This window comes from Taudactylus pleione, unplaced genomic scaffold (genome assembly GCF_031769625.1).
Source record: "Taudactylus pleione unplaced genomic scaffold, aTauple2 ptg000251l, whole genome shotgun sequence".
Classification (NCBI taxonomy): Eukaryota; Metazoa; Chordata; class Amphibia; order Anura; family Myobatrachidae; genus Taudactylus; species Taudactylus pleione.
This window is the reverse complement of record NW_028284653.1, coordinates 8895639-8908206: the sequence shown is the minus strand read 5'-3', so window position 1 is coordinate 8908206 and position 12568 is coordinate 8895639. Positions and strand designations below refer to the sequence as shown.

The 12568-nt window shown below is 45.8% G+C and overlaps 1 protein-coding gene across 7 annotated transcripts in view; it reads left to right on the top strand.

The window, feature by feature from the left end:
• Positions 1 to 12568, top strand: part of KMT2E (lysine methyltransferase 2E (inactive)) — a 134746-nt gene that overhangs the window by 76652 nt on the left and 45526 nt on the right. The gene's annotated exons all lie outside the window — the stretch shown is intronic.

Sequence of the window (12568 nt, the reverse complement as noted above, 5' to 3'; positions counted from 1 at the left end):
CTACTTAGGGGCGGCCTGGACCTCCAATCTTGCAGTCTCAGTTGCAGCTGCCTGCGCAAGAACACCCATGGATGAGCACTTTCTCATAATCAGTGCAGGTTTTAGCTCGGGTCTCTGCCTCCTTTCAGCAGATGCTGGATAGGGACCGTACTTCTGGATGCAGACCAGACCGTCAAGGCGTGAGAAATCTGTCTCCCAGACGGTTGACTTTTCTGATTCTGAGCTTTCCTCGGACCAGGAGGAGGATTTGTGCAATGCCTCTGAGAATGAGACCTTGTCTGTTCAGGAGGAGCCTCTCCCTCAAGTAGATGTTGTTGCCTTAGTTAGGGCAGGCAGATCGGTCCTTTCTATTGAGGACGAAGAACCGGCTCCTAGACCGAGGACTCCGGTTTTCAAGCGTCAGAAGATGATCTCCGTGGAGTTTCCTAAATCTGAACAACTTGAGAAAATACTAGCGGAGGCTTGGACAGCTCCTAACAGGCGGTTTGAGGTCTACAAGTGTATTGCATCATTTTGCACGTAGCCTGCCTGTTAGCGTGGCAAATAGGAGTCTCCTCTTCCTGTGGACGCGCACGTGGCTCGTCTTAATAAGAGTTCTACCCTTCCTATTTCCAATACGGCTTCCCTCAAGGATCCGACGGACAGGAAGCTGGAAAATCTCCTTAAGGGAATTTATTCTTATACAGGTGGTAATGCACGTCCGAACCATGGCGTCTGTGTGGGCGGCCAAGGCAATTGACGCTTGGGCGGATGCCCTGGAGAGAGGGCCTTACGTCAGGGACCCATGACTACCAGCTACTACCTCTGGTGGCACCTATCAAGCAAGCTGTTTCCTATCTAGATGAAGTGGCTATTGACAATTGCATATTAACTTCCAAGGTGTCAGCTTCTTCTGTGTCGGCCACAAGAGCCCTCTGGCTGCGCTTATGACGTGCTGACTCTAAGAAGGTCCTTCCTTATTCCTGTGACATTCTGTTTGGGCCAGAATTGGATACTCGGTGGCGGCTCCCAAGACTGCGTTTCTACCTTCAACAGCAGCACCTAGACCTCGTGCGTCCTCCTTTCGGCCATATGGAAAGGCCAAGGTTCCAGAATTCTTCTGCTAAGACCTCCAAGCCCAGAAGCAAGCAGTCCTGGCCTACCAGACGCCCGGCTGCCAAACCAGCCGACAAGCCTACCAATAGACAGGCCGGGCCTCTCCCTCACTGTCCCCAGTGTGGGAGGCAGTTTCTAAGTCGTCAGGAGGTCCACTCCGGGCGAGTGGGCCCTTCATCCGGACATCTTTCAGCTTCTATTTCATCGTTTGGGCCTGCCGGAAGCCGATCTGATGGCGTCTCGGTTCAACCACCAGGTACCAAAATACGGATCTCGTATCAGAGATCCGGGTGCTCCTCTGGTGGACGCTTTGGCGGCTCGGTGGGCTTTCGATCTCATATACATAATCCCTCCGATCTCACTTATGTTGAGGATTCTCCGTAAGTTCAAAGTGGAAGGCGGCACCGTGATTCTGGTAGCTCCCGGTTGGCCGCGGAGGGCTTTGTATGCAGATCCTCTCAGCATCTCCATCGACGCCCTGCTGCGTCTTCTACCACGGCCGGAACATCTGTCTCAAGGCCTCTGCTTCCACCCGGATCTGAATCTCCTCGCTTTGACGGGCTGGCTCTTGTGTCATCCGTCTTAGAAGCTAAAGGTTTTTCACGGTTAGTCATTCGCACCATGTTGAATGCGCGGAAACCTTCTCCCGCCAAAGTTTATCATCTGATTTGGCAAGCTTACTTCTCCTAGTGTTCTTCCAGAAGTTTTAACCCGAGATCATGTTCTGTCAATTCTCGTCTGCTGTTGTCCACTAGACAGCTGTTCTCCTGTTCCATTCGACTTGCACTGTATGTTGGTGTAATTATCTGTGGCTGTCCGGTGAGGAGTTCTGAGTGCTCTACGATGCTTGGTCTTTAGCTCTTGCTTTTCTTTTTTTTCGTAATTACTGGTAAATCCATTTCTCCGATCCCACAGGGGACACTGGACGCCCGCCCAGCGCTGCGTACTTACCTTTTGTTTGGTTCATTCTATTCTAGTTATATTGCAATTGTCTGCTTTATATGGTTGTGTGACTGCATGTGTTCCCTGCAGTGGGTTCCTCTGTTCTCATTCAGTCGGTCTTGTTCCATTCTGTGGACTTCTCCTTGTTTTCCTGTTGTCCTCATTCTCCTCTTTGGCTCAATTTTTAAACTGGGGCTGATGGGGCATAGAGGGTGAGGAGACAGTCACACTTCTAAATTCTTTAAAGTGCCAGGCTATACCGCCGTCTATATTCCATTATCTATGCTCCAGTGTCCCCTGTGGAATCAGAGAAATAGATTTGCCGGTAAGTACCAAAATCATGTTTTGGGACTGTGCTGCTGACTAAGGGTGGTGAACAGCTGGCCTTCACTTTGCGCGTTCGTGAACAACTGGCCTGGATTCTAATGGTGAACACTTGCTATAACTTACTCATGTTTTTCATAGACCAAGGTATATCTCGGTCAAATTTCACTAAATTACGTCAAGAACTTTAAAAGTTGTAAGAAAAACTGTGGGGCCAATAGCGAGTGAAACACCCTGTATAAACAGGTGCGAGCATCAATTGAGAAGGAGCTAAGACAAATGAACACGCTGTCATGAATATCCACATATGACCGGGTACTCGCTGTCTATTGAACATTGCACATTTGGCACTCTTTGTCAAACATGAACGTGTTTGACATGAAATGGTGAAGAACTACGCCTATTTGCGTCTGTGATTTTTGGTTGCTTGAATGCAAAAAATCAGGCGGCATCCAAAAAACAAATGTATACTACGCAATTGCAATGCCACAGAAACCATTTCGGACGAGATTGCATATTTTGATATTGGAAGCAGTACATTCCAGTGCCAACCCCATTTACGTTTTTTGTTGTACTGCCAATTTGTGTGAGGCCTAAGAATTAAATATCTATACTGCTAAATTATGTTCCAATGAAATACTGGTGTACACAAACCCCTATTTGCTTCTTTCGAATTTAGCTTATGGAATGGTGCTTGAAATTTTGTGAATCCTTTAGAATTTGTGCAAAAATGTGACTTTAAAATGTGTGTATATTTTTTTATAGGTGTCGAGCCCAATAATTCAAATAACACACACAATTATATACTTTTACTTTATTTACTGTTCAAAATAATCTAACATTTGGTTTGTTTTCGAATCTCTCTAAGATAAAAATTTCTGTTAACCACTTGCCTGGTGTGGTTACCAGGCAATTTTCCTGAAGCCCAAGCTAAGGGGATTCAGGGAAGCTACTTCTGCCTACACTTCTACACCAGCCGCATTCACTGCTCACATCCTCACCCAGGCTGTGATTGGCAATCCTCAAGAGCTACCAGTTACTGCTGCTGTGGTCTCTGTATCTATCTATATAGTTAACAAATTACAAACTTTTTTTCTTCATGATCCATAGGGCTCCACAGGGAGACATTGGGGTGTTATGTTGGACCTGGAGGACTGGACACCAACAGCAAAGCTTCTCAATCCCAGGATGCTCCGGTCCTTCCCCCTACACCCCGCTCACAGGCTGAGGGCACTTCAGTTTCGTTGGTGTCCGGCAGGTCCTGGACCACCATTATAATTAACAGAGGGCTGCATTAAGCAGCCCAAGTTTTTATTTTATGAGTTTATTTTATTTATTTATTTTTTACTATAATGAGCCAGCAGCACCAGACTGCTCTTCGGACCCCAGACTGCAGCCTGGAATTCAGGGGACAGGTAAGGCCGAACCCCGATGCGCAGTCCTGCCTCCGGTCTCAGGAGACCGACCGGAGGTGCTGATGTGGACATTGGTGCGCACACGACTAGACTAGACCACCATGGCATATAACATACTTGCGCAGGGCAGTAAAGAGGCCAGCTGGTGTCAGCAATGGGAGAAGGCGCTCTCCCTGCTGCCTCTCCCCCAGTCCAGGATGCCATTCCACTGCAGTCTTGGTGTTCCCTGAGCTGCTCCTCCCTCACCCTCCGCCCCCCAGAGACACGCATCAGCCATTTTCTACAAGCAGATCTCTGGGAATGCTGGGTCCAGTCTCTCCCTGTATACATCTCCCACGGGCCAGTTCACACAGCGCTATATCCTACCAGCCACTGTGGTCTGTATATTTGATTGTAGTGTCCATTGTAAACATGTAATGTTTTTCTGCGTTTGTGTGTGACTTTTGCTAGCGCTAATTTCTACTTTCTATACTGTACAGTTTATACCTTTCCCTTTATTCTACTATACCCTGACATACTAAGATATAAGGCGGTTCATTGTACCTCACATTTCCTAGATACTTGTGAGTGCTATCGCATACTTTATAATGCGGTTGCACGTTACACTGTGACATATTTTATCCAGGGTGTTCACTGCACTGTATCTTACTGGGTATTTTGTTATTCTTGTGGCTATGGCTGGCAGAGTAAAGAATAACAAGCAGCCTGATGCTGCTGCTCCTACTCTGGTGTCTTGTAAGTCCTGCTCTGCAGGCTTAGCCACAGAGAACCTCATTCAGGATGGTCTCTGTATTGTTACAGAGCCCCAGGCCCATCGGCCTCAGTGTCTCTCCCTCAGGACCCACCCTGGGCTGCCTTTTCACAAATGCTGGCAAAGCTTGTAGACCAAGTAGCAGTCCCCATGGTGCTCCCCCTATGGGATGGCTACAGCAGATATTCCCTGCTAATCCTTTGGTAGACATACTGTCTACCTTTGTACAGAGGCCCTGATTCAGAGCCAGACGCTCTGACCAGAGCGCTCGCTCTGAATCAGGGCCGTCCTATTTAAATGTGGAGCGGCCTTTTGGACGCTCGCATACCACAGCTTATGCGAGCGTCCATGATGATGGTCGTGATGGTCAAGACCATCGTGACCATCAGGCTTGCGACGAGACCCTGCGGTAGGGTCTCGTGGCCGCAAGCCCTGGAGTGATTTTGGCTCTATCAGAGCCAAAGTCACTCCCACTGACATCACTAGTGATGTCAGTGGGGCCGGACCCAGACGGTAAGCGTTCCCATGGGAACACCTCCATCTGGCAGCCACGCCCACCAAAGGGGGCGTGCTGTCAGTCACCATCGACAGCACGCCCCCTTTGCTGCGAGACCCGGAGCGACAGTTTGGCTGTCGCTGTCCGGATCTCGCGCATGCGCACGACGGAGCTCCCTCCGTCGGGCGCATGCGCATTGGGGTAACATCTACCCGCTTGCGAGCGTCCCTGAATGAGACCCAGAGTTTGGCTAATACCTCAATGGTTTTTCAGCAAATGCTGCAAAAAGAAAAGCCTTTGCCTACTAAATGTACTCTGATATCTTACCAATCTACACAGTTATCTGATTCTGATATATCATCTGGGGAGGCAGAAGATGCAGGCCTCTCTCACTCTGACTCCGTAAAATCTATTTTACAAATAGAAGAGGAAGAACCCGCTCCTAAGAAAAAACAAACATAATTTTTATCACTCTGACCAGCTATCTGATAACATGAGTGAAGCTTGAAATATGCCCAGTAAAAGGTTTCAAATTCCAAAACTGTTCAGTTCCTTTTACCCTCTTCCAGCTAATGATTGTACTAAATGGGAAGTTCCCCCAACAGTGGCTTCTCACGATATACGTCTGGTTAAAAATGCCACCTTACCCATTCATACGGCAACCTGCTTGAAGGAGACTACAGATAGACTAATAGAAGCTTGTCATAGATCTATATACTCTCTTACAGGAGCTAATACTCGTACTGCTAGGGCTACAGCCTGGGTAGCAAAAGCTATTGAGAGTAAGGCAGAGACCATAGAAGAGACTTTTCCCCCTGATGCTTCAAGGGAACAGCTATCCTACATATCTCACATTAGAGATGCAGCCTACTTGGGTGAAGCAGCTATGGATACGGTTCTCCTGGCCTCCAGGATATCTGCCACTTCGGTAGTGGCCCGCCTTATTCTTTGGCTACGTTCCTGGAAAGCAGATTCAGAATCAAAATGAGCTCTAGAGTCTCTGCCTTATGCAGGAGACGTCCTAATTGGTCCAAAATTGGATAAAATTGTGACTACTTTGGAGGCTAATGACTTCATTTCTGCCCTCTGCATATAATACAAAGCCCTCGGACGTCATCCTTTCGCCCTCAAAGAAAAGCCAAGGGTCAGTCTTTTTTCCACGACAGCAAACATCAGCCAAGGTTTCCAAGCCTAGGGCCAAACAGGCCTGGGCTACTAGACGTCCACCTGCCAAGTCTGAGGACAAGCCAGCTTCTTCAATTTGTTCAGGTTTGGCATCAAACCACGTCAGATGCCTGGGTAACAGAAGTGGTCTCCCACAGATACGCCCTCATATTCCTGAGGCGACCCCGAATTTACCCCCCCCCCCCCAGCAGTTCTTTTACACACAACCTCCGTCAGACCCAATCAAGGCCCTGCTGCTCCAAAAAGCCATTTAGTCTTTACTGAAATCAGGAGTAATTATTCCAGTCCCCTCCTCACAACAGGGCAAGTGCTATTATTCTACCCTATTCTTAGTTCAGAAGCCCAATGGGTCTCATCGGCCTATCCTCAACCTCAAATCTCAGAACAAGTTTACCCTCCATTCCATTATCCTAGCTATGGAGCCTGGATTTTATGGTATCTCTAGACATTCCGGACGCTTACCTACATGGTACCTATAGCGCCTTCTCATCAAGGTTTGCTATACTACAGCAACATTACCAATTTCAGGCTCTGCCGTTCGGCCCTTCAACACCCCCTCTCAGGTCTTTACCAAGATCATGGCAGTTATGGCTGCCCAGCCTCTCTTCGTCATCAATCGATCAGACTGCTCTCGTGCTTGGACGATCTCTTGCTGTTGGCCCGCTCCCCAGAGACTCATCGCCATCTACAGGTAACCATTGCCTTTTTTCAAATGCACGGTTGGCTGATCAACTGGAAAAAAATCTTCCGGAATGGTGCGTAAACAATAGGCGATATTACTGAGCGATTTGCACGATTCCGACATCGTAATCGTGCAATTGCTCAGTAATCGTGCTCAAATTGTTTACTATAATGACGAAAACGACCAGCGATGCGCACCCCCGCTGGTCGTTTCCAACATTGTCCATCACCTGAACACGCAGCACAATCTGTCGATAACGACAGAGAGTGCATGTTCGGTGATGAGGGAGGGAGCATACACTGAACGACTGATCGCTCAGTGTAGGCACTACAGAGGAACAGGAACGACACTACGATTATGATATTGTAATCGTACTGCCTTTTACTGATCGCCCAGTGTTTACGCACCTTAACACCCTCTCAAAGGATGGTACATTTTGGAGTCCTTCTGGACACTTGAGTTCAGAGAATCTTCTTAACAGCGGACAAGATTTCAGCAATCCAGCACAGACTACGTAGACTGCTCCACAATCGCCGAGTTTAAATTCATACTCAGTGCAGGCCTTGGGATCAATGGTGTCCACCTTCGACATGGTGGAGTTCGCCAAGTTTCACTCCAGGCCCCTACAATACCTGCTCCTTTCCAGGTGGAACGGGCTACCCCATCTGCTCAAATCCCAGACGATGAGCCTCCCCCAGTGGTTCACCTGTCCCTAGCCTGGTGGCTACAGACTTCCCATATGAACAAGGGTCGTCCCAGACTGGGCTGTCCTCACCACAGACACAAACCCCCGAGGGTGGGGCGCAGTAACCGGCAGCACTCCTTCCAGGGCCGATGGTCCCCAGTCGAGGCAGTATTGCCAATCAACATCCTGGAACTTCAAACCATCTACAGAGCTCTCACTCTGGCTCAGCATATTCTAAAAAACGTGCCAGTGTAAGTACAGTCCGACAACACCACGGCTGTTGCCTACCTTAAACACCAAGGGGGCACTCTAAGTCTGTCAGTAATGACAGAAGTGTCCCGCAAACTCCCTTGGGCCAAATGCAATCTCCCAGCCATCTCCACAGTGTTCATCCCGGGGATTCTCAGTTGGGAGGCGGATTTCCTCAGCCATCACGACGTGCATACAGAAGAATGGTCTCTACATCCAGAAGTCTTTCAGCTTCTAGTGGACAAATGGGGTCTTCCGGAAGTTGATCTCATGGCCTCAAGACACAACAACAAACTTCCAATTTATGGAGCCAGAACACAGGACCCTAACGCTGCCTTCATAGACGCATTGTCTGTGAAATTTGGCATATCTGTTCCCTCCAATATCCCTACTTCCTCGAGTGCTGAAAGTTCAGATAGGAGGGGGGCACAGTCCTGTTCATAGCTCCGGCTTGGCCCAGGCGTCATTGGTACTCCGGTCTTCAAAGGCTTTCCATAGACGTTCCTCTTCAACTTCCTCTACGAGTAGACCTGTTGTCTCTGGGTCCATGTCTATTTCCGGACCTAGCCTGTTTGTCTTTAACGGCTTGGCTCTTGAGACATCCCTCCTAACTGCTAAGGATTTCTCCAGCTCTGTGGTCCCAATCATGCTCAGAGCACGTAAACCGGCATCATCCAGGATTTACTACAGAATATGGCATACATATTTCCAATGGTGCGCTCCAAGAAACTATGACCCGCAAGTCTTTAAGGTTTCTCGAATTCTTGTCTGTCTTCAGGCTGGTCTGGATCTAGGCCTCTGCCTAGTATCTCTGAAAGTGCAGGTCTCTGCTTTGTCTGGTTTCAGCGCAGAATTGCTACTGTAAAATAGAAAGGAGGTGTCTGCGCTAGTATCAATACATAAATCACAAAGCTCTGAAATAATATAACCTATACATTTATTAAACATATAAACGAATGAACTGCAGTTCAATTATATTAAAACAATATATGTACAGTGCAAAAATGTGCCTGAATAAATGCAGTTGTTAAAGCTCAGACACAATGTATCACTAATGGCTCTTGATCAATGTTTCAACCAAATATAGATCATAAGTCCCAATGTCACAATATACATATGAAGATTGCAAACAAGGCAGTCTATTAAATATAGTCACCATACATAGCCCAAGGCCAGAAGCTGTTCCTCAACGGGTATACTATGTGGATTATTACCGCTAATTGCAGTGTATAGAACCGGAGGGTCTCCTGACCATGTCCACGCTCCCTTGTCTCCCTTGGGGAGTCCGTTGAACCACTGTCACCACCAGGACAAGGGAGAGTGGATCTGGTCAGGAGACCCTCTGGTTCTATACACCGTGCAATTAGCGGTAATAATTCACACAGTATACCCGCTGAGGAACCGCTCCTGGCCTTGGGCTATGTATGGTGACTATATTTAATAGAATTCCTTGTTTGCAATCTTCATATGTATATTGTGACATTGGGACTTATGATCTATATTTGGTTGCAACATTGATCAAGAGCCATTAGTGATACATTGTGTCTGAGTTTTAACAACTGCATTTATTCAGCCACATTTTTGCACTGTACACAGTCCAAAGTGTATCCCATGTGTGATGATATATTTGTTTTAATATAATTGAACTGCAGTTCATTCATTTATGTTTAAAAAATTTGTTATATTAATATTTCACAGCTTTGTGATTTATGTATTAATACTAGCACAGACCCCTCCTTTCTATTTTATATATGCTTTTGTGAGGGTATTCTGCAGGAATCCCTCTGGTGTCAGCTGCAAGTGTCTATACTAGACAGAACTTGAACAGAAAGCTCACCATTTTTTTCTTTATTCCAGAATTGCTACTGTACCTGATGTTCACACCTTTATGCAAGGTATTCTATGTATGCAACCACCCTTTGTCAGCCTTGTGGCTCCATGGGATTTGTCAGTGGTGCTCCAAGTACTTCAGGAACCTCCATTCAAACCCCTGGACTCTGTGAATGTCAAGTGGCTCACTGCGAAGACTGTTTCTTCTGGCTATAGTATCTGCCTGTAGGGTATTGAATTTAGGTGCGCTTTCATGTCGCTCCCTCTTTGTAATTTTTCATCAGGACAGGGCTGTCGCTTCCACCTGAATGAGGAAATTGTGGTTCGGGCATTTAATTCGCCAGACCTCTCGGCAGGTGGGGCCTCGTTGGATTTGGTCCATGTTTTGAAGATCTACGTGAACCGCACTACTTCCATCAGGAAATCGGACTACCTCTTTGTCCTATATGGATTCCATAAGAAGGGATGGCCAGCTAACAAACAGACTCTGGCCAGATGGATTCGCATGACTATCGCTTGCACGCAGACTGGCCTTCCTGTGCCGGCTTCGGTATCTGCTCATTCTACTCGCTCTGTGGGTCCCTCGTGGGCAGCCTGGCATGGCGCCTCAGCTGAACGGGGGGGGAAGGACAGGTGCATCCTGGGTTTGAGCAGCTTTGCTGTTGGTGTCCTGATTCAAAGTTAGACAGAAAAAAAAAAAAGGAGCAACAAATACTGGGCAGCTTTGTTTTTACACTGAAATTTTGAATTAAGCTTGTACACACCTTCCCCACTAATGTTCTCTGCATATTTTAAATGTGCCCCACCTGCTGGCAACGTGGTATTACGAAGATGCAAAAGCTTTTTTTTTTTTTTTATTACTGGCTTATTTATTTTTGCTCCCAACTATGTATCAAATGTAGAGCTTACAACACCATTGTTACTCTCCCCAGGAATGGTGATTCAACAAAAATCACTCCCAAGAGTAGCACACATTCCCGGGAGATCACGAAGGACTTTAGGGTAACTTATCTGTAGGCCTCTCTTGCATTAAAGTCTGTGTTCATGAATCGAGTTTGGTATGGGATACTGGCACTCGGGATTCTACCGGTCAGAATCCTGACGCCTGCATAACGACAGCAAAAGGATCATATCCTAACACTCCCCCTGTCCGTATCCCTAGCCTTTCCTCCCTGGTGACTAACTCTAACCTCCATCCCCTAGTACTTAAACCTAACCTCCACACCCTAAACCTAATCCCCCCCTTTTTAATTAATGCCAAACCCTCCTCCTAACCCCAGTACTTATCGTCGTGATGCTGGCGCTGGGATTCTGACAGTTGTTGGGATTCTGGCTCCGGCATCCCGACTGCCGGGATTTTGACCGGATCTCCCTGAATCCACCTTCAAGCAAACACTGAACAGAAATGGTGTGCATGGGAGGATAGCAAAGAGGTTTCCACTGTTTTCCAAGATCAACATTGCTGACCATTTAAAGTTTGCTGATGAGCACATATATGAGCCAGATAACTTCTATAAGAATTTTCCGTGGATAGCTATGTCTAAAACTGAACATTTTGCCAAAAATGGAACTATAAAATGGTATGTATCGGCAAATTCAACAGGGGGTCTGTAAGGATTATTTGTCCATGAACTAAAGCCAACAGAAGGTGGATCCTGTAGAAATATACACCCTAAACGTGATTCCTGATGCCAGTTGGTAATGCAGGAAAGTTCACCAACATCCATGAGTTGAAGCAGCTCTGTAAGAATAATGTGCCAAAATTCCTCCAAGCCAATGTGTGAGACTGACCAACAATTACGGTAAATGTTTGAATGTAGTCATTGCTGCTGATTGTGATCACAAGTTACTGAATCCTAGAAGACTACATCCTATTTTTTTTTTTTTTTCTGCAAATTTAACATTAAATCATTTTGATGAATAAATTGTAAAATATATACCTTTTGTGTAGTGGTTGATTTTATTGGGTTCTTTATATGATTTTAGATGTAGATCTCAACACATTTAAGGTTGCATCTATGCAAAACTTCAGAAAATTCTAAAGTGTTTCACCAACTTTCTTTATTGAGTAATCTTCAGTTGCGGTGTCTAGATGCCTGTTTCAAGAAAGCCAGGTCACACAACCTCCATCATTGCTGTATGTTAATAAATAAGAATTATTGCTGACTGTTTCTGTTGAATGCATTTGTGCAAAGTAGGCAAGTCATTTCTAGCTGTGAGAATTTGCTATTTTTTTTGTTTTGTGGATTTTTTTTTTTTTTAAACCTCATTTCTTTGTTCTGTACAAAATCACTTTCACCCAATTGTCTTATTTTTAGCCCTTTTAGACATAAATAATGCCAGTTTAAGCTTGTACTTTCTGGATAGAATGTTTTTTTTAGATTCACTCAATTTTTCTCTAACAGTATGAATACGGTTTGGTTATGTTTGACATAAATCAGGTTTCTATTCCTATTGACTGGATCTTGATTTCACTTTGAATGCTAGAATATTTCACAACTAAGGGACAGTTGAGCGCATTGCTCACAAACTCGCAGGAGAAATTTATTTTCTTTAAGCTGCAGTTGTATGCATATGTAAAGTGGCAACTATCCTAAAATGTATGCCAGTCGACAACCGATATTATATGGGCCTGGATTAATCCATTTTCTGCCATTCAAACATCGCAGGATGGATTGCATGCCATTTGCGCCTATGTTTTAACTTAATTGCAACAAAACCATACAGTATTAACTGTCAAAAGATTCCTAAAATCTCTCTAATGTAGCAGAAACAACTCCCTATTTAATGTATGAAATAACGTTTTGATTAAAAATACAAAGCATCAACATTGCCTAAGTTACGAAGATCACAATGTATGGAGACACCAGGCAACACCAAATTCACGCGTTCTCCAGAAGACAGTGGAAGTTAC